The sequence below is a fragment of the Thalassophryne amazonica genome, chromosome 11 (assembly GCF_902500255.1).
Source record: "Thalassophryne amazonica chromosome 11, fThaAma1.1, whole genome shotgun sequence".
NCBI classification, from domain to species: domain Eukaryota; kingdom Metazoa; phylum Chordata; class Actinopteri; order Batrachoidiformes; family Batrachoididae; genus Thalassophryne; species Thalassophryne amazonica.
Window position 1 is genome coordinate 8,198,343 of NC_047113.1, and position 27,723 is coordinate 8,226,065.

The 27,723-nt window shown below is 40.9% G+C and overlaps 2 long non-coding RNA genes across 2 annotated transcripts; one reads left to right on the forward strand and one right to left on the reverse strand.

Annotated features, from left to right (window-relative positions):
* Positions 1-164: 164 nt before the first annotated feature.
* Positions 165-27,553, reverse strand: LOC117520430. Its single transcript, XR_004563646.1, has 3 exons — positions 27,542-27,553; positions 19,619-19,629; positions 165-382 (listed from the first exon to the last, which is right to left on the reverse strand). It is a non-coding gene; the product is annotated as an uncharacterized LOC117520430 (long non-coding RNA).
* On the forward strand, positions 1,101-7,866 carry LOC117520431. Its single transcript, XR_004563647.1, has 3 exons — positions 1,101-1,237; positions 4,981-4,987; positions 7,855-7,866. It is a non-coding gene; the product is annotated as an uncharacterized LOC117520431 (long non-coding RNA).
* Positions 27,554-27,723: the final 170 nt, after the last annotated feature.

The window sequence follows — 27,723 nt, forward strand, 5'->3', positions numbered from 1 at the left end:
TGAGCATGTGCTGACAAGGTGCATGTTTTTAGCTGGCCAAAAAAAGCTTCCACGAATGTCACAAATGACCACAATTCCTGGAGTTCACAACTGAGCGTGTCGATACATGGTGATTAGTGGTGACCCGTAACAGAGCGTGACAGCATTCGTAGTTACACGAATGGACACAAAAGCTGTTATGAACTGACACGATTGTCACGCGCTTTCATGCGGCATCACGTATCGCTGTCCCCCGCTACGAATCACTGTTTTCTCACATGTGCACGCTCATGATTGATACAAACCCTGCTGAACCACGTTTCTTCAGTTCGTTTTCCTACCTGCAGTATGTCAGAGAAGCAAAGTGGTGCCCAGTCAGCCAAGTCGCGCCCCAGACCACATACTCCTGTTGATGAAAATCCTATTCTTGGGACGTGAAGAAATCAAAGTACAATTTCTAGAGTTACCCTGCATTGAGCTGACAATTTCAGTCTCTCTTTCTTCAGCATTGTGTGTAACGTCCTCTGGCCTTGATCATTAAACATCTGCTAAAAATTCATTTCCTCCCCAAGAAGCTTATAGGGTCAGAAGACCTGCTGATCTCTGTTTATTGTGCTCACAGCCAAAGTTCTTTAGCTCATAAGCTTTGATCAAAGAAGTAAAATTACAAAATGAAACTGTTGTTCTGATGGGAGATCCAGCTCTTTAAGACCACTTACTATGCACAATGGAGTAAAATTTGTTTTCACAGATAGAATGATGAGTTGCTGGAGCCAGATTCTAATTTGATTTGAAATAAAGCTGAAAATAAAAGCAAAGGATTACAGTAGATGCCAAAAAGATTATTGTAAATCTGCCTAATGAAGTGCCATCTATATTATAGTAGCCAAATGGCCTCTGTATGTGTGTTTGTGTGTATGCACGTGTGTGTATGGCTTCTAACACATAGAAACTGGGTAGAGCTGACATTTTCCATTTGTCATGCTTATGTATTTTGGGTCAAGGATGAATGTGGTGAAAATGGAAAGTTGATAGGACTAATATTTTTGGAGAAATTAGCAATATTAGCTAACAACAGTGAACAATGGACGTGGTGCTGCAATGCACCATGGGAGTTTGGGGTTTTAAGTGTTACTGTGGTTCATGTTAGTTTAACAGTGTTGTTGATTTATTGTGTTTTTGTAGTTCAGTTGGTTTAGTCAGTTTAGTTAAGTGTCATGTTGCCGTTATCATGAGTGGGAAGTGTAGTGTATTTGATGTCTTAAAGAACCTTTGCATAATTGATTACCACCCTTAAAAAATGTCAGATACCTATTTTATAAACAATCTAGAGCTCAGGCAACGCACTAGTTAATGCCTTAATATTTTAATCTAACTCCTTGCAATATGAGAGAGTATAACTCTCACAAAAGGCAGGAATATGTCATGCTTAACCTTGTGGTAAGAACCAAAAATGTGGAAGGTATTGTTGTGAAATTTTGTGCTGTGCTTTAGACATGCAGCTTTTGAAATAGTTCCCAATGAAAAGAATATTGTTGATATTGTATTTGTGTTGGTGACCCTCCTGTCCTGTGTGCCAACAGCATTTCTTGTATATTCGTCCGTGAATTGTTCTGTAATTACCTCCGCCAAGGAGGTTATGTTTTCGGTCGTGTTTGTTTGTTTGTTTGTTTGTTTGTCTGTCTGTTTGTCAACTCAAAAGGTTTTGAACGGATTTGATGAAATTTTGTGGAGTGGTTGGAAATGACAAGAGGAACAAGTGATTAAATTTTAGTGGTGATCCGGATCACGATCTGGATCCTGATGCTAACGCATTAGCATGTCTATGGCATTTTCAATGTTAAAAGTTAGCATTAAGCAGTTGCAGCTGTCATCACGTTCGGGTGCATTTGTTTTCAAATTGTAATATTTCTTAAATTTATTTTTGTTTATAGAAATTTTGTGGAGTGGTTGGAAATGACAATAGGAACAAGTGATTAAATTTTAGTGGTGATCCGGATCATGATCCGGATCCCGATGCTAACACGTTAGCATGTCTATGGCATTTTCAATGTTAAAAGTTAGCATTAAGCAGTTGCAGCTGTCATCACGTTCGGGTGCATTTGTTTTCAAATTGTAATATTTCTTAAATTTATTTTTGTTTATATATTAATAATCTAATGATTATTATATACAATTTTAGAGAAAGAGACAAAAAGAAATAGATCACTGTGCCAAGGAGGGAATCTCTTTAGGGTCAGTGACCCTATGGCCTTGTTTAGAGAAGTGTTTCATAAATGTTAAAAAAAATTAATATATTTGCAGTTTAGTTGAATAATAAATTGAATTCTGTCTCTTATTTGTTTTTGTCTATAAACACATGCAATATCAATATCAGTGCTCAGATGACAGTAGCTTCTGGGAAAAGTGCAAGTTGCAATAAACTGTGATGCCAAGCGCTAAGGATACATGCTATCCAGTCACAGCAGATGAAACATTTTTTACTACTGAGCAAACATCATTCAGTGGTGTCAAAAGTACACACATTTGTTACTTAAGTAGAAGTATAGATACTGCAGTTTAAAAACACTCTGGTAAAAGTTGAAGTATCAACTTGACCTCTTTACTCAAGTAAAAGTGAAAAAGTATGTGCTCCAAAACCTACTTAAAGTATAAAAGTATAAAGTAACCTTTAAAAAAAAAAAAAAAAAAAAAAAAGGTAGATGCCACTATATGAATTGAAAGCTTAATTTAAAAACTGATTCGTTCAACTTGTGGCCCAAGACCCAAAACCCAAAATTACCCCCCAACACCACCTGCACGAAAATGTTTCAATTCTAGAAGCTCTGAAATACAATCTGGGACTATTCCAGACAATAAACTGCAGTGAGTGCAACATCCATTTAGTGAGGAAAAAAAATACAACTTTTCTTATTCAAATTCATTCCAGTAGTATTCTGCTCTTACTAGGATGCAGCAGTTTTCTAGTTTGTCAGATAGGGATGAAGTGGAGGTGTAAGAGTAACTAGGTGTTCACAGGAAACGCTTATTTATGATGATGTGAAATATATATATATATATATATATATATATATATATATATATATATATATATATATATATATATATATATATATATATATATATATATATACATTAAACTGAAGCCAAGAGTAACGAGGCTGTTTGTTTTAAAAATGTAAGGAATAGAAAGTACAGATACTTGTGTGAAAATGTAATGAGTAGAAGTCAGAAGTAGGCAGAAAAATAAGTAATGGAGTAAAGTATAGATACCTAAAAAGTGTACTTAAGTACAGTAACGAATACGAATACCGGAGATTTCAGAAGTCCAGAATGAACCATCAGCCACAGGAAAAGTATAAAACAAAGCTCTCTGCCTGATCTCCACTCAAAGTTTTTTATACACACAGCACTTTCTGATGAACTGTGCAGACATGAGCTGACAAGGAACTCATTTTGAGCTTTATAACAACGCTTCATAAAATGAACGTTATTCATAAAGATAACGGTGTACACCACCGATCATTGTGCGCCCGTTGGCGGTGATATTAAAATGACATTCTTTTTTTCTTGAGTTCACTCCCAAACACACATCACTCCAATCATGTGTCAGTGGACGATCTGCTGTTGCCGTGGTGTTTTCCCTTTGGACATTGTGCACTTTTCAGGCAGTCATGGGGTGCTCTTTGCGGTGTTTTTGCATGGCCTGTATGGTATTTGTGCATCTTCTGTGCTTGGTGACTCTTCTGCAGAAATCAGGTGCAGCTTCATACTTTGCGGCAGCCATTGTGATCATGGCAAGTTTGTGAAAGGATAATAGACAGCAAACAACTGTGGTGCCAAAAACAGGGGGTAAAGAGAATGATTAGAACTTATTTGTCTGATACTTCAACTGAAGCATTCCTCCTAAGGCACCAAGCTGCATGGTAATGGCCCCCAAAACTGTTTCCAGATAGTATATTTACATTACTACCTCAAGATCCACCAGATAATTTCAGTGACACCATTTAGAGTACAGATGAAGAGTTCTTCAGTGAAATAAAAGACACCAGAGGGATGATCCTGACCCTGCTCATGCACTTACAACTTTGCTATAAGAGTATGGTTACCATTTCAAGATATACAGTAGGAGGAGTGATGGTTGGCCATTGTAATCACAGAACAGAGGTAAATATAATTATTTTTTTCTTTTCACACTATTTAAGGACTTAAAATCCAATATATGAAGATATAATTTTTAATGAAATGTTTTCTTGGGGGAGAGGCCCAAAACACTGTACTTAAATTTTAACTTCTGCTTTTATAAACATAAAATAATTGCATCCTGTGGTACCTCAGTTCATGCAATAGGACAAGGATCTCTTACAATTGATGGGATATAGCTTTAGTTACTGGTATTTGCTATTTTGTAATGTATTATGTGTATTCTTCAGGTCAGTGCTTGTGTTTGCACAGTTGTGGTCAGACTTTTTATATGCTTTTATTTGGGGTCTTCTCTAATCCACACAGGGTGCAAAGATATCAAATCAAATCAATTTTATTTATATAGCGCCAAATCACAACAAACAGTTGCCCCAAGGCGCTTTATATTGTAAGGCAAGGCCATACAATAATTACGGAAAAACCCCAACGGTCAAAACGACCCCCTGTGAGCAAGCACTTGGCGACAGTGGGAAGGAAAAACTCCCTTTTAACAGGAAGAAACCTCCAGCAGAACCAGGCTCAGGGAGGGGCAGTCTTCTGCTGGGACTGGTTGGGGCTGAGGGAGAGAACCAGGAAAAAGACATGCTGTGGAGGGGAGCAGAGATCAATCACTAATGATTAAATGCAGAGTGGTGCATACAGAGCAAAAAGAGAAAGAAACAGTGCATCATGGGAACCCCCCAGCAGTCTAAGTCTATAGCAGCATAACTAAGGGATGGTTCAGGGTCACCTGATCCAGCCCTAACTATAAGCTTTAGCAAAAAGGAAAGTTTTAAGCCTAATCTTAAAAGTAGAGAGGGTGTCTGTCTCCCTGATCTGAATTGGGAGCTGGTTCCACAGGAGAGGAGCCTGAAAGCTGAAGGCTCTGCCTCCCATTCTACTCTTACAAACCCTAGGAACTACAAGTAAGCGTGCAGTCTGAGAGCGAAGCGCTCTATTGGGGTGATATGGTACTATGAGGTCCCTAAGATAAGATGGGACCTGATTATTCAAAACATTATAAGTAAGAAGAAGAATTTTAAATTCTATTCTAGAATTAACAGGAAGCCAATGACGAGAGGCCAATATGGGTGAGATATGCTCTCTCCTTCTAGTCCCCGTTAGTACTCTAGCTGCAGCATTTTGAATTAACTGAAGGCTTTTCAAGGAACTTTTAGGACAACCTGATAATAATGAATTACAATAGTCCAGCCTAGAGGAAATAAATGCATGAATTAGTTTTTTAGCATCACTCTGAGACAAGACCTTTCTAATTTTAGAGATATTGCGCAAATGCAAAAAAGCAGTCCTACATATTTGTTTAATATGCGCTTTGAATGACATATCCTGATCAAAAATGACTCCAAGATTTCTCACAGTATTACTAGAGGTCAGGGTAATGCCATCCAGAGTAAGGATCTGATTAGACACCATGTTTCTAAGATTTGTGGGGCCAAGTACAATAACTTCAGTTTTATCTGAGTTTAAAAGCAGGAAATTAGAGGTCATCCATGTCTTATATATTAGATATACATACAGTAAATGATCCACGTAAATGTTTTAATAGGTGGTGCAGAAGATTTGACAATGCCTTTTTACTTGACAAGGCCAAGGCCTATTCACTTCTCGTGAGTGATCATGATTGATTACATCTGGTAGTTTCTCTATACGAGCATAAAAATGATGTGTTTGACAGCACTGACTGGACTGACCAAAGTCCAAGGAACTCAACAAAGAGCTAAGAATTGTAGTTTTACACAAGTTGGGAAGGTCTCTTGGAGCCATTTCTAAGCAACTGCAGATTCCAAGATCATCACTTAAAACAATTGTACATAAGTACATGTTAGTTGGATGTGTCACCACTTTGTCAAGGACTGGAAGAAGTCCAAAACTGTCACCTTCAGATGAGAGAAAATTGGTTAGGATGTTTAGGAACAACTGAGGAATCACCAAGGCTCAGGCCTGCCATGAACTGGCAACTGCTCAAACATCAGCATTACTGTTCACAGTGATGCCGATTGTCTTCTTTTTGTGATTTTGTTTTTTTTTTTGGTTTTTTTGGTGCTTGTTTTGTGCCTTTTCTGATTTAATATTTTGTAAATAATAGTTTTAATTTTGTAGTTCCGTTTTTTAAAACCTTATAATTTATTTTATATACTCATACTCTGAGAGGGGTTGATAAAGAATAAATAAAGAAGAATAAAGTGAAGTGAATTTTACATCACCATGGACTGAAAGGCTGCACTGACCAAGAAAGAAGCCCCTGCTCCAAAATCTACACCTTTAGACTGAAATTTGCAGCTGCCCACATGAAAAAGCCAAATATCTTCTGGAGGGAAGCTTTTTGGTCAGACAAGACAAACATTGAGCTATACAATGACAAGACGTATGTTTGGAGGAGTAAAGGTGAAGCTTTCAAACCTAAGAACACTGTACTAAGTGTCATGCATGGTAAGTGGTAGCATCATGCTCTAGGGCTGTTTTACTGTCAGTGGTACTGGTACATTGCACAAAGTGGATGGAATAATGAAGAAGGAAAGGAGGACTACCACCAAATTCTTTAGCGTTACCTCAGTCAACAGCTAAATGGTTGTACATTGGATAGAGCAGGCTAACATTATGTGTCTTACATTTACTTTGACTTCCATGTCATTGCAAACATTAGGAACCCAAGATATATTATTGTTTATGTGGTCAACTTAATTTTATTTGATAATGTACATCCATTCCTGCATTTCAGGCCTGCAACACATTCCCAAAAGGTTTCTCCCAGAGAAATTTATGACAAGTTATAATGTACTGAAAAAAACAAAACAAAAAACTGTTATTCCAGACAGGTGTCGTTGATATGTGTCTGTAATCATGACGTGGTACAAAAACAGTATCCAGAAAAGGCTGAGTCTTTCAGAAGCAAAGATATGCAGAGGATCTCCAGTTTGTCTCTAAATGCATATGACAGTTATCGAAATGTTTAAAAACAATGTTCCTCAAAAACAGGGAATCACATAGTGCTCCGTCTACAGTGCATAATATCATTAAACAATTCAAGAAATCGGGAGGAATTTCAGTCCATAAATGGCACAGGTGCAAGTCTAACCTGAACACCCATGACCATTGATCTCTCAGACAGCACTGCATCTCATTAATACCTGATATAACCACCTGGGAAAGGAATTACTTGGGAAACCTTTTCAAGTACTAGGATATAGAGTTACATTCACAAATGCCACTTAAAACTTTATTGTGCAAAAAGGAAATCTTATATTAATGTTGTGCAGAAGTGGTGTTGACTTTTCTAGGCTTGGAGGCATCTGGTTTGAACCATCACACAGTGGAAACGTGTACTATGGTCAGACAAGTCAATATTCCAGAATGTCAGCTATATCTCCAAAAGAACAACATTCTGCACACATTTCAAAGACATGAATGTGGAAGAAGGGGATATGGTTTATGGGATATGGTATGGATATGGTTACTGGACCGCTCTGCCTGCAGTCCTGACCTGTTCCCAGTTGAGAAAGTGTGGAGAGTTTTGAAATAATGCAACAATAACCCCATCCTGCTCCACACCGTAAGACATATTTGCAGTAAGAATGGGACAAAATAACACCAGAAATGCTTCATAAAACATTTTCTAAGTGTCATGAGAAAGAATGGCAACATTACGAGGTGGTAAATGCTTTAGTCTCCCAGCTTTTTAAAAATGTGTTGTAGGCTTGAAATGCAGGATGGATGCACATTAATAAAGGAGATTAATTTGACCACACAAAACATGACATGTCTTTGGAGCATACTGTCTGCCATGAAATAGAAGCAAAATGTAGTGTAAGAATAACTGTGTACTTTTTTGCATAACATCCCAACTTTAGGGATTGTACAACAACCACTACAGAGCTGACTTTACATGAATTATTCAGCTCCTACTGTATTATGTTTAATTTGTACATGTTCATTCAAGCCCCTCTATTTTGCCACAAGATAATTTCACAAGGACCATAATGGAAATAAGCATTTATGCTTAATTGTGTGTGTTATCAGTGTATCATTGATACTGATGTTGCAGAATAAACTCAATCACTCAATCATAAACAATGTTTTATTTATGTTTTAACCCTCTGGGGTCCGAGAGCTTTTTTTCAACAGTTCACTCGCCTGGCATAAATGTTTTATTAAGGCTGTTAACAGCTCTCCCTGCATCCCACAATCAAGTTTTATGTCTCTTTTTTCAGGACAGCCTGTTCTTTCATAATATATATGTTTTTGTTGTGTTTTATAAGTGTAATAAAGGTTTACAATCAAAAATAACAAGGGAAAAAGTAAAGCAAACACATTTAACACCACACACACCACACGCATCTATTCAAAACACACAGCAAACTATAATAAACAACTGTTTTGACACTTTATAAAGGTAATTTGAGGTCTTGTGTGAAAGACTGTACAACAAAAAAGTTCAAACAATAAACACAAGCACATTTTCAACAATATATACAAAGTGGTCTATGCATTTATGCTCCAGTCTGAGGAGCGGCCCCTCTCCCTTACCTCATTGATGTGGTAAACAGTGCTTTACACCAGAGGGAGAGAGCCACAGAGTAATCCAGTAACATTCAAATGCAAACTAGTGGAGCAATCCTGATAGTTACACACTCTTTGTTTGAGCACGTGAGATTGTAATGCGAGGCTCTCCATCTGCTTTCACTTTCGCTGTGTGTAATGGTGCAGGGTGCATTGGAGGAGTTAGGGGGCTATTCAAATGGGCCAACTAGTAAGATATCACTCCTGAAAACGATCTTTGGTTTATCACATGAGGTAAATCTGCCCTATGATTGGATTTTGGAAAACCATGTGACAGTGAACCAATTCCAATTAGACACTCACATTGCGCACATCATCACACAGCTTCTATGAGGAGTACAAAGATAGGCGACAGTGGATCGAAAGTCCGCGGAGTTAACATTTCAGCAAAGAAAAAAAAAAGTAAGTTTCTATCTCATATCATTAAAAAGTTATTTATAATTTAGTAAAGCTTGGTCCCAGCCATCGTATACGACGGCGTCGGCCCCAGAGGGTTAACGGCGTCTGCAGGAGGGCATGTGTGTGTGCATACATGAGCTTTTGATAAGAGCGGAAGTTAGCGGAAGTTAGCATGCACACTAGTGTCTGTGTAATGTCTTTTAAATTACTCCAGAGGTGTTATCAAGGTTCCAAAAACAGCATTTTTGTTGTGAAAGTGTAGTGACACGGACCCACAACAGGGGGCACAAATGAACGGTCAATAGATGAGCCAAAAACGTAACAATTTAATGTTGTGAAGGTGCACAACGAATATACAGACAATCTCAGAATCTGATAACAGTCAATCCACAAAGGTGACGTGTGGGCAGGCTCGAGGATAGAAGACGTCTGTCCTAAGAAGAGCCGGAACCACACGATTTCCGCCGCCACCGAACCTGGTGAATACTGGAGCCGCCAAGTCCCGAATTCCCAGGTGATCACCGTCCCCGACTGTCGGATCTGGTACTGCTGGCAAAGAGCAAAGACAGTCAAGTGTGGGTGTGTGTACACCCCGTAACAACAACGGTGGGAATGCCACCTCCACCTTTAACACACACTCGTGCAGCGTCTGTTTAACCACTTATCTGACGGGACGTTAGGACGAAACAGTCGCGACCCACGCCGGTCCTCTGGTTGACAGCTGCAACACAATAGCTCTTAGAATCACTTTAATGCTGGCAGAGAAAATTACCTCCATAGAAGTACGATATCTCGGCGATGAGGTGGAGATGACGTCTGGGTTTTATGGAGTGAGATGATGAAGAATGAGTGACAGCTGTCAGGAAATAATGAGTGACAGCTGTCACTCCCCGCTGTGTCCGTGGCGGCAGCGCCCTCTCGTGCCTGAAGCCCGCACTTCAGGCAGGGCGCCCTCTGGTAGTGGGCCAGCTCGTCGTCCTCATCGGGGTCTCGACCTGACTCCAGTTCGTCGTCGTAACCGACTTGAGTGGGCAAATGCTCACATTCGCTGGCGTTTGGCACGTTGGAGAGGTGTTCTCTTCACGGATGATGCGAAGGAGATGTGTTGCACTGCATGAGGCAAATGGTGGTCACACCAGATACTGACTGGTATCCCCCCCCCCAATAAACAAAACTGCACCTTTCAGAGTGGCCTTTTATTGTGGGCAGTCTAAGGCACACCTGTGCACTAATCATGGTGTCTAATCAGCATCTTGATATGGCACACCTGTGAGGTGGGATGGATTATTTCAGCAAAGGAGAAGTGCTCACTATCACAGATTTAGACTGGTTTGTGAACAATATTTGAGGGAAATGGTGATATTGTGTATGTGGAAAAAGTTTTAGATCTTTGAGTTCATCTCATACAAAATTGGAGCAAAACCAAAAGTGTTGCGTTTATATTTTTGTTGAGTATATGAGAAACATATTATATTTACACATGAATGAAGCAGTTTTCGAGCACTAGAGAGACACCAACGAGTGATGTCACGGTGCAGCTCTACTGTGATTGGCTGTCACCCTTGTCCCTCAAAAAAAAAAAAGAAAAAAGATTTGCATGATTCATAACATAAAAATATGAAACAGAATCTGACTTTTTAACCGCTTAAAAAAATCTCTTAAAATAGGTCAGGGTTAGCCATCTTTAAACTTGTCCAAGGTCTGTGTCCCAAGAAGGTTCCCTGTGAAGTTGAAGACTCTGGCAGTAATAGGACTGGACTTATGCTGAGCACAGACAGACGGATGGACACAAAGCCTTCGCAATACCCAACGGCCATATTTGATGGCCATCAGGCAATAAGAAAGCCATAAACGATTCGGATAATTTTGCAGAACATCATCCCACCCATTCTACTCATACCCTACCTTGTGGAATAGTTTCTGTACAGCAGGAACACATGAAGCAGTGTGATTAGCCAGGACACTACCACAGCCAGTTAATAATGGAAGTGGTCCAAATGACGTTTTTTTTTTTATATATGTATGTAATAGAGGTTTTTTTTTTTGTTTTTTTTACATTTAACTTCATCTTGAAGTCATTTATACCAATCAATCACAAATATTTTGCTGATCAATATATTCTTTAGGTCATCCATTTATTCTTCTTGGCTGTTATGATACACCAAAAAAGAGGTGTTATTTGGACCATGTTTTTCTTGACCTTGACCTTTGATCAAATAACTCTAAAATCTGATGATCCATCTAATCTCTTTGGTTGTTGAGATACACAAAGAATCCAGTAAATCACATTGTAGGATTTTAAAGAATCTATTTGTAAATTATGGTGGAAAATAAGTATTTGGCCACGCACAAACAAGCAAGATTTCTGGCTCTCACAGACCTGTAACTTCTTTAAGAAGCTCTTCTGTCCTCCACCTGTTACCTGTATTAATGGCACCTGTTGGAACTTGTTATCTGTATAAAAGACACCTATCCACAGCCTCAAACAGTCAGACTCCAAACTCAGCCATGGCCAAGACCAAAGAGCTGCCGAAGGACACCAGGAACACAATTGTGGACCTGCACCAGGCTGGGAACAGTGAATCTACAATAGTCAAGCAGGTTGGTGTGAATAAATCAACTGTGAGAGCAATTGTAAGAAAATGGAAGACATACAAGACAATTGATAATCACCCTCGATCTGGGGCTCTACGCAAGATGTCATCCCGTGGGGTCAAAATAATCATGAGAACAGTGAACAGAAATCCCAGAACTACAAGGAGGGACTTGATGAATGACCTACAGAGAGCTGGGACCAAAGTAACAAAGGCTACACACGATGCAGAGAGGGACTCAAATCCTGCAGTGCCAGGCATGTCCCCTTGCTTAAGCCAGTACATGTCCAGGCCCATCTGAAGTTTGCCAGAGAGCATATGGATGATCCAGAAGAGGATTGGGAGAATGTCATGTGGTCAGATGAAACCAAAATAGAACATTTTGGTAAAATCTCAATTTGTCGTGTTTGGAGGAAGAAGAATGCTGAGTTGCATTCCAAGAACACCATACCCACTGTGAAGCATGGGAGTGGAAACATCATGCTTTGGGGCTGTTTTTCTGCAAAGGATCAGGACGACTGATCCGTGTTAAGGGAAGAATGAACGTGGCCATGTATCATGAGATTTTAAGCCAAAACCTCCTTCCATCAGTGAGAGCACTGAAGATGCAACGTGGCTGGGTCTTCCAGCATGACAGTGATCCCAAACACATCACTCGGGCAATGAAGGAGTGGCTCCGTAAAAAGCATTTCAAGGTCCTGGAGTGGCCTAGCCAGTCTCCAGACCTCAACCCCATCGAAAATTTGTTGAGGGAGTTGAAAGTCTATGTTGCCCAGCGACAGCCCCAAAACATCACTGCTCTAGAGGAGATCTGCATGGAGGAATGGGCCAAAATACCAGCCACAGTGTGTGCAAACTTGGTGAAGACTTACAGGAAACATTTGACCTTTGTCACTGCCAACAAAGATTGTGTTACAAAGTACTGAGTTGAACTTTTGTTATTGACCAAATACTTATTTTCCACCATAATTTACAAATAAATTCTTTAAAAATCCTACAATGTGATTTCCTGGATTTTTTTTCTCATTTTGTCTCTCATAGTTAAAGTGTACCTATGATGAAAATTACAGACCTCTCTCATCTTTCTAAGTAGGAGAACTTGCACAATCACGGACTGACTAAATACTTTTTTTGCCCCACCAAGTTTGATCCATCTTGACTTCTTTGTCATTGACCTATACAAAAAACTTGACCTTTGACCAAACTTCTACAAAATTCCATCACCTCTAGATACTTAACCAAGTAATATTCTAAACAAGTCTGAAGGAACTCCATCTTTTAAATGGACAAGTGATGACATCCCACAACCAACCTAAGACTGACTGGGTCATCACCACCACCTTGAAGGCAAGGATAATCCCTATTGCCTCAGGACGAGGAGTTGGAGCAAGGAGAAATGCAATGATTCACAATTATCTTGGGAATAGGAGGCGATGAGGTGCACTGACCCTCAGCTACTGCAAGGACAGGATTAACATTGAACTATGATGCTTGGTGTCTACAGATGTTGGTAGATTCTAGGTGCGCAGGACTTTACTCTGAAGGTGCAGGAAGTCAAGAACAAGGCAGAGTGTAACATATTTAAAGCAGAGTGAAATGATGTGATGACTGACTGGAGCAAGGACAAGTCTGGCTGAGGTGACTTAAGTGTGATCATCAAGTCTGACTTGAGACATGAGGTGGATTCACACAGAAAAACTCTTGTGGGGAGTGATGTGGCAATAGGCTTAACAGCTGACGTAGGGTCAAATCAAGAGTCATACAATACAATACATTAAATTAATGGTATTAGTGATGTTGAGTGGAAACTGACCTTGAAGGCAAAAATGGACCATAATGGCACAGTTGGGAAAAGCAAAGATCAGTTTCAGTTCAGACTCTTTGGTCATGGAAAAACATGAGCATTAGTTTCATCTAGAAGGTCACTGACTGTGGAATTATCAGAGCCTGAAAATGTAATTTCAGTGTCCAGAACTGGATGGGATGTTTGAGGGCATTGATGTGTGGGCCAATGATTTTTAACACCCGCCCCCCACCCCACCCAGTCATGAGACCCAATCTTAACCACCTGACTCATAAAAATATGTACTGATTAACAACCCAAATCTGACCTGCCCTGTGAGAAACTGGGTCTATGTTGCGATGGAATCCACACATTTATGTAGAATATTTTTTCCTATATAACCCACAACACAAAAAGTATAGACACTGGTACAAACAACAAGAATTTGCACTCTAAGTGTAGGTTGCACTTCTTATGCTGTATTCACATGTTGGCTGTAATGGGCAAACAGTACACCGGGTGTTGTTTATCTTTAATGAGGAGGAAAGCCAGACATCAAGATTTGGATTACTTTTAGTGCAAAGTCACCCATTTTTAATCAGGTAAACATGTTTCTGTGTAGGCTCTCAGTTGTCCAGGTGGTTTCCATAGTAGAGAAGCTTGAATCGTCGACTGGACTGGGTTGCTTGGTCCTGAACACATCGGACTATGAGGCCAAGATCAACAACTTGCTCAGTGACTCCAATACATACGAACATCTGAAGAGACCCCATGAGTGGCTATAAGAAGAAAATCATTAGCTACCTCCAAAACCTGGAGAAAGAGGGACTCATCAATGGATCTATGGACTGCCCAAAATCCACAAACAGGACGTGCCACTCACGCCTATTGTATGTAGCACAGATTCCATCACGTACAATTTGGCTAAGCACCTCAAGTGGATTTTGGCTCCTCTAGTGGGTAACTCAGACCACCATGTGGAGAACACACAAGATTTTGTGAACAAGATCAAGGACCTGCAGCTGGAGGCAGATGAAACTATGGTGTCATTTGATGTGACATTGTTCACCTGCATCCCCACTGCTGAGGCCGTCTCAGCTGTGAGGCAGAGACTGCTGGAGGATGTGTCTCTACTTGAAAGGACCAAACTCACACCAGACCACATCTGCCAACTCTTGGAGATCTGTCTCAACACCACGTATTTCCTGTTTAGGGGGAATTACTACAGGCAGATCCATGGTTGTGCGATGGGGTCTCCGCTATCCCCCATTGTGGCCAATCTGTACATGGAGCGAGTGGAGAAGACAGCTTTGACGTCTTTCTCAGGATTCCCTCCCAGTCACTGGTTCAGATATGTCGATGACACATGGGTTAAAATCAAGCAACAGGAGGTTGAGGACTTTACAGAACACATCAACTTGGTGGACTCCAATATCAAGTTCACACGTGAGGATGCCAGAAACAACCATTTAGCCTTCTTGGACTGTGATGTTACGATTGGAGAGAACAGGCAGCTCCAGACAGCGGTTTACAGAAAACCCACTCACACTGACCAATATCTGCTCTTTGGCTCAAACCACTCCCTTGAACACAAGCTCGGGGTGATCAGGACTCCTCAACACAGAGCCCTACAGGTGCCCACAACTGCAGAGGGAAGGGTTAAAGAACAACAACTTGTCCGGAAAGCCCTCACAGTATGTGGGTATCCACGATGGTCCCTGTGCCAAGTGCAGAAGTCCCAGAGAACAAAGAGACCAGATAGACAGGAAACAGAGACAAGAAGAAGAGGAGTGTCTCTCCCTTATTTAGCAGGAGTAGGGGAAAAACTACAGAGGATCTTCAGACAGCACAAAATCCCAGTTTACTTTAAACCGGTTAACACCTTGAGACAGAAATTAGTTCACCCTAAGGACAGGATCCCTAGTAGCAAACAGAGCAATGTAGTGTATTCTATCAGATGTCAGGAAAACTGTAATGAACACTACATAGGTGAGACTAAGCAACCTTTACACAAAAGACTATACCAGCACTGCAGAGAGGGCACCAGTGGACCTCAGTCTGCAGTTCATCTCCACCTTAAAGACACTAACCACACGTTTGAGGACAAGGAAGTTAAACTCTTAGCCAGAGAGAGGAAATGGTTTGAGAGAGGGGTCAAGGAGGCATTCTGTGTGAAACAGTTGAAACCCAGCCTTAACCAGGGAGGGGGTCTGAAACACACTTTGTCCCCTGTTTACAATGGGGTACTCAGGTCAAAGCAGTTTCAGTCTTTTGTTCATGGTAATGAGTCATTCACGTCATCAGGAGAGTCATCAAGGGAACCATCAGGAGAGGCTTCCGTCCCATCATTAGGAGGGACAGCTGCCTCATTAGGAGCATTAGGATGGTGGTAACTAGAGCACAATAGCTGCTAATTAGAGCTGTTGTTTAGTCACTAGCCAATAGCAGTCTGCCTCTCGGTAGGAGGGGTCTGGTTAAGTTTAAAACTCCAGCTTTTGTGGCTTCTGTTTATTCTTCTCTAAAAGAGGCAAGACAGAAGTCATACTACCAGAGCAAGAATTTTAGCTGAGGAAGCTTCTGCGATTTGAAGCGAAACATCCTTGCATCAAGCAACCCAGTCCAGTCGAAGATTCAAGCTTCTCTACTACAGGTAAACATGGATCATTTTGTGTGATATTACAGAGATAAGTGAATCTAGACCTCACAAAAGTTAATTTTTTTTAAGCTGCCATCAGAATCAGTGTTTTTTACTTTAATATAATAATGTGCAAAATGCTGTATCTTTCATTGAAAAATGACCATGCATCACATCATTACCAACAGTTTGCCACTGCAGGAAATCAGCTATGACAACCAGGATGACGGTTTGTCTCCTACCAACATGTATGCAGCATAAATGCAGACAATATCAAGCAGTGCAGAGCACACCCTCTGGTTTGTGAGGGAGAGGGAAGAGAAGATGAAAGTTATATGTCATTTAGAGAGCCTGTAATAAATCTTTTTTTTTTTGTTGTTTTTTGGGTGGGAACTCTGCTATATCACTTTTTGTCCTGCCAACACCTGCAGTATTTTCTGACCAAGCTTACCTGCACCCATGGGTGCCTGTGGTTTATAGGTTGACCTGTGCATCACTATTCCATGGTCTTAGGGAAGAAATAGTGTTCTGGATATGAAATCCATCCAGGTAGCTTCCCTGGGCTAAACAAAAATACACCTCATCTAATTTAGGAAATATGTTTGCCAACCAATAGTTATTGTCCATCAGAGCCCAGGCTTTGAATATGTTTTGGATGGAAACAATTTAACAATAAAAACTGAGTAAATCGAAATCTGACTGATGAAAATTTCATTTGTCACATTCTGTCGGGATTCAAGAAAATGTGAACCCAAAACACTGAACACCATGCAGGCATAACAGGTGAATTTATTTACATAGTTTACACAATGCAGCAGTAAGAACAGTTCAAAACATGGCAGTACGAGAAAATGACCCCCCCCCCCCCCCCCCCCACAAAAAAACAACAAAACAAAAACCCCCCAAACAGACAGGCAAGGCAGGACTACCAGGAACAGGATTAAACAGCCTACGGAATGAAGACAGAGAATGAAAACATAGCACTCTGATGTGACATCAGCACAAGGATCGAATAAACACAGAGTGAAAACCAAGAACTCATATATGGTGACTAATGACAGAAAACGCAAGACACGTGTACAAATACGACACAGGTGCATGAATGAGTCAGAAACAAGATGGAGTTGGACGCCCACTGGAGAAACCACAACACTTTGCAAAGAACACATGATAGGAGAGGAAAATGAAAGCAGCCCTCGGGCAGAAAATGCTTTGAAACAGGTTGTCCTCATGAAAAATTCACAGTACAATGTAAGAAAAGTAATGCACAAAAACAAATCATGCGTATTCCACATTTTGAACAGCCAGCAGGCGATCATATTATAGCCATAAGGGTGATTCTTAGACTACGGGCACTTATGTCCTTTGATCATATTGTATGAAAAACAGAAAAAAAGGGGAAATTTCACACTTTTATAGTTATCTTTACAATGAAAGTGTTTTAAGAAATTTGTTCTAGTAGTCTATGATGACTTTTTCACCTTTTTTCAGCTTCATTATATGCAAATATTGCCGTTTTGTGCTTGTCCCACACCCACACTTTTGATCTTCAATGATAAAAATGAATAGTAAAGAAACGTTTTTTCTGTTTTAAAATATCTCTGAATAAAATATCAGTAAAATAATCAAAACATAATTGGGGTATTCAGTGTCATACAACTGTTGTGATTTTTTTTAAACAAAATGTAGTTGTCCCACACTATTGCCGTAATTTCCCTCACAACACTGTAATGTCCCTTTAAACAGTTGGTATGAAAGATTGTTTGGGTAGTTTCTATGGAGATAAACAGTGACATCAGAGCACATGTATATAGCGCCAAATCACAACAAACAGTTGCCCCAAGGTCAATCAATCAATCAATCAATTTTTTTATATAGCACCAAATCACAACAAACAGTTGCCCCAAGGCGCTTTATATTGTAAGGCAAGGCCATACAATAATTATGTAAAACCCCAACGGTCAAAACGACCCCCTGTGAGCAAGCACTTGGCTACAGTGGGAAGGAAAAACTCCCTTTTAACAGGAAGAAACCTCCAGCAGAACCAGGCTCAGGGAGGGGCAGTCTTCTGCTGGGACTGGTTGGGGCTGAGGGAGAGAACCAGGAAAAAGACATGCTGTGGAGGGAAGCAGAGATCGATCACTAATGATTAAATGCAGAGTGGTGCATACAGAGCAAAAAGAGAAAGAAACAGTGCATCATGGGAACCCCCCAGCAGTCTACGTCTATAGCAGCATAACTAAGGGATGGTTCAGGGTCACCTGATCCAGCCCTAACTATAAGCTTTAGCAAAAAGGAAAGTTTTAAGCCTAATCTTAAAAGTAGAGAGGGTGTCTGTCTCCCTGATCTGAATTGGGAGCTGGTTCCACAGGAGAGGAGCCTGAAAGCTGAAGGCTCTGCCTCCCATTCTACTCTTACAAACCCTAGGAACTACAAGTAAGCCTGCAGTCTGAGAGCGAAGCGCTCTATTGGGGTGATATGGTACTACGAGGTCCCTAAGATAAGATGGGACCTGATTATTCAAAACCTTATAAGTAAGAAGAAGAATTTTAAATTCTATTCTAGAATTAACAGGAAGCCAATGAAGAGAGGCCAATATGGGTGAGATATGCTCTCTCCTTCTAGTCCCCGTCAGTACTCTAGCTGCAGCATTTTGAATTAACTGAAGGCTTTTTAGGGAACTTTTAGGACAACCTGATAATAATGAATTACAATAGTCCAGCCTAGAGGAAATAAATGCATGAATTAGTTTTTCAGCATCACTCTGAGACAAGACCTTTCTGATTTTAGAGATATTGCGTAAATGCAAAAAAGCAGTCCTACATATTTGTTTAATATGCGCTTTGAATGACATATCCTGATCAAAAATGACTCCAAGATTTCTCACAGTATTACTAGAGGTCAGGGTAATGCCATCCACAGTAAGGATCTGGTTAGACACTATGTTTCTAAGATTTGTGGGGCCAAGTACAATAACTTCAGTTTTATCTGAGTTTAAAAGCAGGAAATTAGAGGTCATCCATGTCTTTATGTCTGTAAGACAATCCTGCAGTTTAGCTAATTGGTGTGTGTCCTCTGGCTTCATGGATAGATAAAGCTGGGTATCATCTGCGTAACAATGAAAATTTAAGCAATACCGTCTAATAATACTACCTAAGGGAAGCATGTATAAAGTGAATAAAATTGGTCCTAGCACAGAACCTTGTGGAACTCCATAATTAACTTTAGTCTGTGAAGAAGATTCCCCATTTACATGAACAAATTGTAATCTATTAGACAAATATGATTCAAACCACCGCAGCACAGTGCCTTTAATGCCTATGGCATGCTCAAATCTCTGTAATAAAATTTTATGGTTAACAGTATCAAAAGCAGCACTGAGGTCGAACAGAACAAGCACAGAGATGAGTCCACTGTCCGAGGCCATAAGAAGATCATTTGTAACCTTCACTAATGCTGTTTCTGTACTATGATGAATTCTAAAACCTGACTGAAACTCTTCAAATAGACCATTCCTCTGCAGATGATCAGTTAGCTGTTTTACAACTACCCTTTCAAGAATTTTTGAGAGAAAAGGAAGGTTGGAGATTGGCCTATAATTAGCTAATATAGCTGGGTCAAGTGATGGCTTTTTAAGTAATGGTTTAATTACTGCCACCTTAAAAGCCTATGGTACATAGCCAACTAACAAAGATAGATTGATCATATTTAAGATCGAAGCATTAAATAATGGTAGGGCTTCCTTGAGCAGCCTGGTAGGAATGGGGTCTAATAAACATGTTGATGGTTTGGATGAAGTAACTAATGAAAATAACTCAGACAGAACAATCGGAGAGAAAGAGTCTAACCAAATACCGGCATCACTGAAAGCAGCCAAAGATAACGATACGTCTTTGGGATGGTTATGAGTAATTTTTTCTCTAATAGTTAAAATTTTGTTAGCAAAGAAAGTCATGAAGTCATTACTAGTTAAAGTTAATGGAATACTCAGCTCAATAGAGCTCTGACTCTTTGTCAGCCTGACTACAGTGCTGAAAAGAAACCTGGGGTTGTTCTTATTTTCTTCAATTAGTGATGAGTAGAAAGATGTCCTAGCTTTACGGAGGGCTTTTTTATAGAGCAACAGACTCTTTTTCCAGGCTAAGTGAAGATCTTCTAAATTAGTGAGATGCCATTTCCTCTCCAACTTATGGGTTATCTGCTTTAAGCTACGAGTTTGTGAGTTATACCACGGAGTCAGGCACTTCTGATTTAAAGCTCTCTTTTTCAGAGGAGCTACAGCATCCAAAGTTGTCTTCAATGAGGATGTAAAACTATTGACGAGATACTCTATCTCACTTACAGAGTTTAGGTAGCTACTCTGCACTGTGTTGGTATATGGCTTTAGAGAACATAAAGAAGGAATCATATCCTTAAACCTAGTTACAGCGCTTTCTGAAAGACTTCTAGTGTAATGAAACTTATTCCCCACTGCTGGGTAGTCCATCAGAGTAAATGTAAATGTTATTAAGAAATGATCAGACAGAAGGGAGTTTTCAGGGAATACTGTTAAGTCTTCTATTTCCATACCATAAGTCAGAACAAGATCTAAGATATGATTAAAGTGGTGGGTGGACTCATTTACTTTTTGAGCAAAGCCAATAGAGTCTAATAATAGATTAAATGCAGTGTTGAGGCTGTCATTCTCAGCATCTGTGTGGATGTTAAAATCGCCCACTATAATTATCTTATCTGAGCACTAAGTCAGACAAAAGGTCTGAAAATTCACAGAGAAACTCACAGTAACGACCAGGTGGACGATAGATAATAACAAATAAAACTGGTTTTTGGGACTTCCAGTTTGGATGGACAAGACTAAGAGTCAAGCTTTCAAATGAATTAAAGCTCTGTCTGGGTTTTTGATTAATTAATAAGCTGGAATGGAAGATTGCTGCTAATCCTCCGCCTCGGCCCGTGCTACGAGCATTCTGACAGTTAGTGTGACTCGGGGGTGTTGACTCATTTAAACTAACATATTCATCCTGCTGTAACCAGGTTTCTGTAAGGCAGAATAAATCAATATGTTGATCAATTATTATATCATTTACCAACAGGGACTTAGAAGAGAGAGACCTAATGTTTAATAGACCACATTTAACTGTTTTAGTCTGTGGTGCAGTTGAAGGTGCTATATTATTTTTTCTTTTTGAATTTTTATGCTTAAATAGATTTTTGCTGGTTATTGGAAGTCTGGGAGCAGGCACCGTCTCTATGGGGATGGGGTAATGAGGGGATGGCAGGGGGAGAGAAGCTGCAGAGAGGTGTGTAAGACTACAACTCTGCTTCCTGGTCCCAACCCTGGATAGTCACGGTTTGGAGGATTTAAGAAAATTGGCCAGATTTCTAGAAATGAGAGCTGCTCCATCCAAAGTGGGATGGATGCCGTCTCTCCTAACAAGACCAGGTTTTCCCCAGAAGCTTTGCCAATTATCTATGAAGCCCACCTCATTTTTTGGACACCACTCAGACAGCCAGCAATTCAAGGAGAACATGCGGCTAAACATGTCACTCCCGGTCTGATTGGGGAGGGGCCCAGAGAAAACTACAGAGTCCGACATTGTTTTTGCAAAGTTACACACCGATTTAATGTTAATTTTAGTGACCTCCGATTGGCGTAACCGGGTGTCATTACTGCCGACGTGAATTACAATCTTACCAAATTTACGCTTAGCCTTAGCCAGCAGTTTCAAATTTCCTTCAGTGTCGCCTGCTCTGGCCCCCGGAAGACAATTGACTATGGTTGCTGGTGTCGCTAACTTCACATTTCGCAAAACAGAGTCGCCAATAACCAGAGTTTGATCCTCGGCGGGTGTGTCGTCGAGTTGGGAAAAACGGTAAGAGATGTGAACGGGTTGGCGGTGTACACGGGGCTTCTGTTTAGAACTACGCTTCCTCCTCACAGTCACCCAGTCAGCCTGCTTTCCCGGCTGCTCGGGATCTGCCAGGGGGTAACTAACGGCGGCTAAGCTACCTTGGTCCGCACCGACTACAGGGGCCTGGCTAGCTGTAGAATTTTCCACGGTGCGGAGCCGAGTCTCCAATTCGCCCAGCCTGGCCTCCAAAGCTACGAATAAGCTACACTTATTACAAGTACTGTTACTGCTAAAGGAGGCCGAGGAATAACTAAACATTTCACACCCAGAGCAGAAAAGTGCGGGAGAGACAGGAGAAGCCGCCATGCTAAATCGGCTAAGAGCTAGTAGCTATGCTAAGCTAGCGGATTCCTAAAAACACGCAAAGTGAATAATGTGTAAATAATTTAGAGGTGATTCAGCAGAAGGAGTGCTTTAGTTAAGGCACGTGAAGATTACACTGGGAAACAAATCGTAATCTAGATAACTAGATCAATCTAACTGCGCAGATTAAACAGCTAACAGATACAGAAAAACACCGCTGTGCTCCGGAACAGGAAGTGATACAATACCGCAGTGAGAGCCAACCGACCATGGAACATTTTCTTTCGAGAAAAGAGTGGAAATGTATCTTATTATTATTGTTATTGAAACCCTTACCTAACACAAACCATAACACGTGTATTTCTCAATGTTAAATGGGAAAAGCGCATTGCGTATGTGCGTGGAAAAAGGTAGGAATATGTACAAAATATCGCACATACCTTTTTGTGTGTCGTCATGAGAAACGTCTAGTAAGACACTGTTGGCTGAAAACACATCGAAACACAAACTGGGGTGAGCCCTATAGGGCAGCGCCGTCTCGTTTGAACCCTGCGTGATATCATGGGATTTGACCACTTAAGGGTACCTCTGCTCCCGTTGTGCAATATATACACAGCATAACTTCACGCGGATAAATGGTGTACAGTTTTGTTTTTGGCTGCAATCACCAAAACAGTCACGAAAAGTGTTTTTTTTTTCAGTTTCCAGTGGAGAAGGGAAGACAAAGCGAGTGGGAGACGTTGTGTCGGGAAGTGTTAGCATACACAGCTAACCAGAGTAGTTACGTTCTCTCGCCTCCAAAACCGCCTCAACATGTTTGATCTCCGGGTCATAAACAAACTGCAACACATGTCCAATTTCCCATCACATCATCACTTTTTCTTTGCATTTTCACTTTGTTTGCGTATAATTTCCCCTAAAACCCACTGAAAATGCTGTGGTTTTTCCCCTGGAAGTAGAGAAATTACATCATGTTTTACACCTTTAGCGTCCGCCCTCAAATGAGACTGCGGTGCCCTATTGGCAGAAATATGTACAACTACAAATTGAAACAGAATCATTCATATTTGAATGGGTCAATCTGAAAATGTACATTACAAATACAACCCTATCTCAAGCCAGTTCATGACGTATCACAAATTCATTTCATGACTGTATCACGAAATGCAGGATGATGTGGGGTGGGGTCTTTGGAGGTTATGGTTAGGGGGAAGGGGTAGGGCTAGAAACAGTATTGGCGGGCCGTGAGAGTGGCGGGCAGCATTTGCCAGCAAATGCTGCCCGCCACTCCCGCCACTCTCATGGTTGTTGAGTGCTACTGGTGGCTGAGATGACGATATTGTTGAGATGATGTAATAGTGATACTATTACACTGAAATTACGTGAAAGAGGCTGTGAAAATTCCCCCCTACTTTAGGCAGAAAAAGCAATGTAAATAATAATAAATAAATAAGAAGAAGAAAAGAAGAAAAATGTGAACTTATAGAATTTTGTCCAGGAGCTGAGTCTCTTACGTTTCATTGACATCCTCACAGACAATGAAAAAAAAAATCAATTAATCCGGATTGCCTCATCTACATTCTCCACACAGGTGAGGCCTGCTGTCACTGCATGCACCAGGGTCACTGCCGGACCAGTGGCATTAGACTTATGTCCACTGAGGTCCTGAGGTGGCTTCCTTAGAGATAAGGTGAGAAGGTCGGTCATCCAAGGGGAGCTCAGAGTGGAGCTGTTGCTCCTTCGCATTGAGGTGGTTCATGCATCTGGTAAGGATGCCCCCTGGGTGCTTCCCTAGGGAGGTGTTCCAGGCACATCCATGCGGACCACGGGGAAGACCCAATACTAGGTGGAGAGATTATATCTCCACACTGGCCTGGGAATGCCTTGGGATCCCCCAGGGATCCGACCTGATCCCAGATTTCTTACTTTGTGACTGAATTCCAATAGCCGAAACCTGAAACTGAATGGAATATGAAATTGCATTATCTGTATTTAATCCTGAAAATTCAACTCTCTATACCTCCACATTCAGTTCAAATTCAGTTCTTGCCATTCAGTTTGAGTTTACTGTGTCAAACTGTGTAAACTCAAACTGAATGGTCCTTGAGAACAAGGAGTCAAGTGCAGATTATTGTGCAGCTTTAAAACTTGTTTTTGCCCAGTCAGCATCTATTGCATGTAGTTGACCAGAGCCACAGGGACTGGGACTGGTATGTATAGCATACCTCAACCACTCCAGGCTCATTTCATTCTACCCCCTACTTTCATTAGAGGTCACAATACCATCTTGAAACATTACAGTCCATGGAGACTCATGCCTGATATTGTCCACCATCACTGTCAATCAGAAAGGAGTTGGAAACCATCCTTAATACAATCCCAATACCACATTTCCTCCCTTGGAATCCTGTCATAAGCTTTCTCTAAATCTAGAAACACATAGTGCAACTCCTTCTGGCTTTCTCTATACTTCTCCACGAACACTCTCAAAGCAAACGTTGTATCTGTAGTGCTCTGTCTCAGCATGAAACCATGTTGTTGCTCATATATCGTTGCCTCTCTTATCAGCCTAAAGGCCCAGTGATACATAGCATGACTTGATTCATGCACTTGCACACCCGTTGTCGTGATGATCCCACCTGCTGTGTTCCCAGCTGAACGCTATTCTTTGTTCTGCCACCTGCCACGTGCTTTGTGCTGGACGCTGTGTATAGTAAAATAATTATTTCATGGCGGATTAATCATTTTTTCTGCAAAGTGGGTGCTGAAAATGGCTCTAATTGCTTTCTGAATCACAGAGGAGGCTTCAGCTGCAGCCGTTCCATGTACAGCTCTGCACATTGTTAAAAATAGGTGTCAGTACTTCTTTATTAAAAGGTCCGTGTCAAACTTTCCTCTCTCATAAACATCTCCTTGCCTCCACTACTATGTGGGCCATCTATTGTTCCACTCTTCAACCTCTTCACAGCAGTCCTCACTTCATTCTTGCCAGTTTGCCACACTTCCCATTTCACTCTGCATACTATCCAACCTTATCTCTCTTGCTGATACTTTCATTCATTAAATCCTCAAGTACCCCTTCATTTTCTCAACACACACTCTTCACATGTCAGCACATTCCTCTCTGTGTTGTTTATTGCCCTAATTTTCTTAAAAGTGTTTCGCAAACTGTTTAAAAATGACTATAAAATCTAACAGATAGTAATATACTGTTGGAGTGGTCAGGAGAGCTGTTGTTTTTAGATATTTGGGGAGTTAGGTCATTCATGAGATTTTTTTATTGGTTAAATGGTCCTCGGGCTGGAAAAAGTTTCAGAAACACTACCCTGCGCAATTCTTTTTTCTTTTATTTTTGTTAAAATACATATTAAACATGGCCATTTCCATCCTTCTTTCCAAAATACACAACAGCCTTCCAAATTCGTCTTCTTGATACTACATCTACCCATCACCTTCTCATCACTTCTGTTCCCTTCACCAACATGCCAGCTGACGTCTGCTCCATTCACCACGCTCACTCTTGCATATATGCTGCCACCTCAGCAAGCTCACTCCAGAAATCACAACCCAATATGCACTGATATTCATCATCCACTAATTAAATTTCCAGCTTCACTCTCGTCCTGTCAGACATTTCCAACATACGATTAATATACTCTTACTGATTATTTTGACACAGTTTCTTCTCCCTGCCGCACAATGATAGAACAGTTTAAACTCACCCACAGTTTTCCTGACCTTACTAACCTTTCACATGGTCTCTTCTACATAGATGATGGTTTTCTCCTGTCTATCATATCCCTCTACCAGCAATACTGCTGACATTCAAACCACAAACTCTCACCTCCACACTTCACCTTCCTCAAAAAGATGGGAGGGAGGCTTTCTCCTTTCCCACTGCCTCTGGACTGAAGGTGCACTGACACAAGCATGCCTGTAGCTCACGAATGTCATAGTGATGATCCCACCCACTGTGTTCACAGCTGGAGGCTGTTCTTTATTCCACTGGCTGCCACATGCTCTTCGCTTGACACTGCGTATATAAAATAATTATTTTGTGGCAGATTAATCATTTTTTTAATACAAATTGGCCATTGGAAATGGCTCTAATCACTTCCTAAATCACAGAGGAGGCTGCAGCCGGAGCCGTTCGCGCGTGCACACACGTACGCGCCTAACTACCTGCAGAAAGCATTATCAGCCGTCTAAAAAGGTAATTATTTGTTATGTTTACATTGTCATGGCTTGATAAAACAGTTGTGTGTTCTTTCCTTCTTGTGTGCAGCTGTTAAAGTATGTTTGTAACAGATTTAACTTCTCGTTATGATCCTTCAGAAGAGCTGCACTCTGATGCGATCCGCTGACGTCACCACTCGCTCTTTTCACTTCTTCTTTACTCCACTTGATGAGCTGCACATCGTGATGGAGATTAGATCTCGCCACATAGCACGACATCTGTGCGTGAAAGATTTTTTGACCATCTCAAAATTCTCTGTGTGCAATAGCACACAGAGATGCCCCTCTGGCATCCTGTCTGCACTCATTAAAGGCGAGTTTACTCTCCAGCACAACACAGGTCATGCTAGTGCGTGAATCAAAGGCATGCTTGTGGCAGTGGGCCTTCACTCTCCCCCTCTCGTTCGTATTCGCCCTGCATTCACACAGCTTGTGCTTGCACCCTGCTGGCAGCAGTACTTTGACAGTTGTCAACCTGTTCTTCGACTGATCCACTATGTAAATTTGATTTGTGATCTGCATGGTGGGTTCCTGTTGCAACCCACCTCAAGGAACGGAACTTAGACACATTGGCTACGTTTACATGCTGTTAATATTCGGGAAAAGGTCAATATTCTGGTTTCTGAATCATTAGGAATAACCTGTTTACATGCTTAAGCAGACAAAGTTACTCCTGTATACATGATCATTGGTATCATTTGGAACATCCCCATCTAAACAGCGACGCACGTCTTCCACCGGTGCTTGATTTGGTCTGGCGTTGGTGCAAATCCTGCTTTGCATAACTTATCGGCCACCTTCTTGTAAATGTCGCTATCTCAGTACTTTCTACCATCAATAAAAGTACCAGCAATAAAAGACATTATATTCATGTCTTTCACGATACTAATGAAGTACTCGGTTTCCTCCTCGCTCCAAAAGTGTGGTGCTGTGCTGCCACGTCTGGATTTCCCCATGCTTGCTTACCTCTGTTTCTATGGTGTCCGGTGGGCTGTGCGAGCTGCATACAAGTAGTTGCCGTACTCAAAAGACCAAGATTCCTTGCGGCTTGGACATGCGCAGAACACAAAATAATGTTCCTTTCTATGGGGATATCCCAATGCGCTTTTATATGACCTGATA